Genomic DNA, 4921 nt, shown 5'->3' on the forward strand with positions numbered 1-4921 from the left:
TCTCAGCAGCCCAAGCAAGAATTCATGGTCAAGCTGGTGGAACTTCAGCTGATGATGGTAAATCACATGGACTCAATTGAAGGCAAAATCAATGCCCTATCTGCTATGAACTCATCATCCGCAACTTCTGCCGAAGTCACTCAACATTTCACCCAGCTGACCGCTGATCTAACCGGAGCTCGTGAACTTATCTCCTCCACTTCTCAATGCTCCATTGAACAAATTGGTGAGGCCATACACCTACTCAACCTGAGCAAAGAAGAAATGGAAACTGACCAGGTAAAGACCAATGACATTCTGCACTGCACCCGATCAACTCTTGTGCATGTTCGGCACATCAACGCTCAACATCATACATACGATGCTTCGATGCTCAGGATGTACTATCAATCCTATGCAAGGATGACCGACTCTATTACTTGGATTGGGAAGTCACTTGAGTTTTTACTCAGAATGCTCAGTGCACATATCAAGATCCCTGCATCCAGTATGGCAGATGGCATCCAGGTCTTTACGGGTCTTAAAGAAAGTACGAGTCAAATGCAACAGTACTCCACCATACTGACTCGTGCTATTCAAAAGGGGCAATTCTATACTTCTGCCCCTCAGCCTAGTGATGCTGGCAAAACGGGGGAGAAAGATAAAGATAACTAGCAAGCTGACGGAACTCAACGTCAAACTCAGTAGAAGCCTCCTGGCTCAACTTCTGCTAATCCGTGCAACCAAACTCAGCAACAAAGAACAGCCAAGCCCAGCCAGCAAACCAAAACCAAAACTAATCAAGTTCAAGTCAATATCAAGAAGTAGAACTAGAACTAGACTTGGCTTGAAACTTGTATTTTGTATCTGGCATGTTTTTTGTTAAGCTGACTATCTATATACAAGCATCTATTCTACAAACTGTCTTTATATATGTGATGCTTATATGCTGTTAGGCATGAATTTGACTACAATTTAACATATAATTTATGAGGAATTAAGGGTGTTTTTAGGGTTAAATTACGAGAAAGAAGGTCCTATAAGTGTTTTTGTGCAGATTTGGAAAGATTAAGTCAAACAGACTGTAAGCAGCCTGTTTTGTGCAAACCATGAGGAGATGAGCAACCTTTGATCCAGCGGTCTAACGCTGCAATTACTGATGACGGATAGCGACAGGACAGACAGTAGGAGTGGCAGGTAGGAAAGGCGATAAGAGCAGTTAAAAGAAGCATGATGACAAGAAAGTTCGACCCTTGAGTGTTCAAGGGTCAAAAGGATCTTAACCACTTTTAGTAGTCTAGGATTTATGAACAAAGTAGTTGGTTTTTGTAATATTTTAATCGTATACTTTCAGTACTGTTTTGTTCTTTTCTCCTTTAAATAGACGTAGTAGGGGAAAGGAAAAGGGATCTTTTTGGGTGAACAAAAAAGAATAGACGTTTTTGTAGAAGAGCTCTCAAGAAAGAAGATGACTCCATTAATAGAGCTCTGTAGAATGGGAGCAGACTGTTCACTCGGTAGTATGAGTGAGTAGTCATTTTGAATGCGTTCGGCCAATCGGGGCCGGTTATGTAAGTTCTCTGTTTTCTTTTTATGAATGAATGTTGTTAATTTATGAAATGTTTGATGAAGCTCTTTATTCCATTGCTACGCATGTATGCTGGTGTTAGATGAATGATAGGGAACTGCTTTCATCTTCACAGACCTTTTTATCAAACATCCAACACCGAAGCAGGAATGTTAGGAGGTTGTATCAAGGGTTTTCTTTATTGAAATGCTGTTTCGATCTTAGTGCAAGAAAGAACCAACCTTAGGGACGCTTATGGTTGTAGTAAGTTTTAGAATCTTAAGAACACATGAGAGTGGACTTAAGTGAGCATTAAAACAGAAACCTTGACTTCACTTTACTCCATTCATGAATAAATAGGAAGTTTAGGGACTCAAAGTGACCGGTTCTGCTGTGCCTGACCTGTTCTACCTTTTATCATTTACCAAGAAATCGTTTTGATCAGTTTATTTATTTACGCTATGACACGTTTACAATATCTCTCATCATCAAGAATTTAGACCCACGAACACCCTGTTCTACAAGGTTTTTCTAGTAAAATTTAATCTTCAATCCTTGTGGAGACGATACTCTATTTATCACTTTATTACTTGTTTCTAGTGCACTTGCTAGAGTCTGTTCGGAGGACAACAAGTTTTTGGCGCCGTTGCCGGGGATTGAAAGCAACAAAATTTATCTGAAAATTTCTGTGAAACAAGGTGTTTTTAATCTGTTTGCTAAATAGTGCAGCCAGAAGGAGTTCTCCCATTGTTTATGCGCAGAGCTGGACCACCAGTTTTTCCTATCGATCTCGAATTAGAGAGAACGTGTAGACGAAACCGAGCGGGAGCTCGACGTGCAAGACAACGAGAGCAACAAAGAGAAAGAAGGATGGCTGAAAGAGTACCACCAGAACAACCAGTTCAACCTAATCAAGAAGAGGAAGGAGAGAACAAAAATCCTCCAGTTATGAGGATCAGAGACTATTCCAGGCCGACAATGGAAGGACACTCGTCGTGCATTGTGTTGCCTAATGAAGGGAACAACATGTTTGAAGTGAAAGCATCTATGATACAAATGTTGCAGGCAGCAATACAATTCAATGGATACCAGTTGGAAGATCCAAATGGGCATATCCAGGAGTTCATTACACTATGCAACACTTTCCGATCAAACCGAGGAGTCTCCGATGAAGTGACAAGGCTAAAGCTGTTTCCTTTCTCTCTCAGAGATAAAGCGAAGAACTGGCTGAAGAACCTACAGTCAGGAACCATTTCCACTTGGGAAGAAATGTCTAGCGCTTTTCTGATGAAATACTTTCCACCTCGACAGGCCATAAAACTCAGAAATGAAGTGTCTCGATTTGTACAAGAGGAGGACGAGTCGTTGGCAGAGGCGTGGGAAAGGTACAAAGAGCTGTTAAGGAGGGTACCAAATCATGGCATCCCCATATGGATGCAAGTGCAGAATTTTTACAATGGAGTCACAAACATTTATAAAATCCAAATTGAATCCATTGCCAATGGTAACCCCGAAGATCTTGAACCACAAGCCTTATAGATCCTTATTGAGAAAGTCGTTAGTACAAGTTATAATTGGAACTCAGCCAGGAGTGAAGGAAGAAAAGCGGGAAATGATGATGTCGTGTCAAAACTGACCACCCAGGTGGAACAGCTTGCAAAGCAGCTCAACAAGATTAATGTATCATCCATTCACAGCGAACCACCGTTCAATGATGTTTGTGATTTTTGTGAAGGACCTCACTTCAACATAAACTGTCCTGGAGTCAAGCAAGGGAAAGGTGAGCAGGAGCAATGTGATTATGCTGGATATAATCAAAGGAACCCACCAAACCCATACTCAAATACATACAACCCAGCCACGAGAAATCATCCGAACTTTAGATGGACTGGGCAGCCCACTCAGCAAGAGCAACCGAGGTATCAGCAGCAACAAGGAGGTCAATACTAGAGGCAACCTCAACAACATTATAAACAGCCTGTTCCACCAAAGGAAGATATAGAACAGGACATGAAAACCATGATGATGCAATTCATGAAGCAAACACAAGCGTCAATAAAAAATCTGGAGACACAGGTCCATCAACTTGCTGCATCCTCGTCAAAAGGAAAAAGGATAATGCCAAGTAACACCGAACCAAACCCCAAAGGAGATGTCATGGCCATCACCCTGAGATCTGGTAAGGAAACTCACCCTCCTTTTCCAACTGATAAAAATGCTGAGTGTGTAGGTACCTCTCAAAATGTTGAAGAAAAGAAGGAACAAGCTGTTCCTAGTCAAGAAGAGCCCGTCGGGGTAGAATTGACCGTCGATCAGGACCAGGAGGAACAAGGAAAGAGGTACAAACCACCTCCACCCTATGTGCCACATGTACCTTATCCAGCAAGGCTGATGAACAAGAAGCTTGAAGAGCAAAATTCAAAAGTGTTAGACACCTTGAGGAAGTTGCATATCAACATCCCCTTCGTGGAAGCACTTGCCCAGATGCCCACATATGCGAAGTTCTTAAAGGATATCTTGTCAAACAAGAAGAAGTTGGAAAATATCTCAATGATCCAACTAAATAAGGACTGTTCTTCAATACTCCAGAACAAGCAGCAGCTTTCGAAAAAGCTGAAGGATCCATGGAGTTTTTCTATTCCCTGCTCAATTGGCAAGTTAAATATTGAAAATGCATTATGTTACCTAGGAGCGAGTATAAACCTAATGCCATATTCTGTGTATGCTAAGCTAGGGCTAGGAGAATCACAACCAACTAGAATGTCTATTCAGTTGGCTGATAGGTCTGTATGTTACCCTAGGGGAGTAGTGGAAGATGTATTGGTAAAGGTAGGAAAATTCATACTGCCTGTTGATTTTATCATAATGGACATAGACGAGGACTTGCATGTTCCTATTATCTTGGGTAGACCATTCTTAGCGACAGGTAAAGCCCTGATTGATGTCGGAGAGGGACAATTATTTTTGAGAATTAATGGGGAGGAAATCATTTTCAAAATGAATGAGGCTATGAGACGAGCTAACACTAGTGATGACACTTGTTGTTTCTTAGATGATTTCCAAAGTTTGTCTACTTCGCAGGAACAGGGACAGGATACTCTGGAAGCTCTCTTGGGAGAAGAAGTGAATTTATGTGAAGGAACATGCTGTTCCATTGAAGCCCACGTTTTGACACTTCCTCTAGATCCCACTTTTCCTACCCATCGAGAACCACCTGAAATACCCACTGTGCCCCTATCTAGATCTGAACTAAAACCTTTGCCATCACACCTAGAGTATGCGTGTTGTCCTCAAAAGAGACTCTAGCAAGTGCACTAGATACAAGTAATAAAGTGATAAGTGAGTATCGTCTCCACAGGGATTGTGATTCAAATC

At 41.6% G+C, this 4921-nt stretch overlaps 1 non-coding gene across 1 annotated transcript; it reads right to left on the reverse strand.

The window, feature by feature from the left end:
- Positions 1-2863: 2863 nt before the first annotated feature.
- Positions 2864-2970, reverse strand: LOC136221352 (small nucleolar RNA R71). Its single transcript, XR_010685121.1, has one exon. It is a non-coding gene; the product is annotated as a small nucleolar RNA R71 (small nucleolar RNA).
- Between the last annotated feature and the right edge of the window lie 1951 nt (positions 2971-4921).

Source organism: Euphorbia lathyris, chromosome 2 (genome assembly GCF_963576675.1).
Source record: "Euphorbia lathyris chromosome 2, ddEupLath1.1, whole genome shotgun sequence".
Classification (NCBI taxonomy): domain Eukaryota; kingdom Viridiplantae; phylum Streptophyta; class Magnoliopsida; order Malpighiales; family Euphorbiaceae; genus Euphorbia; species Euphorbia lathyris.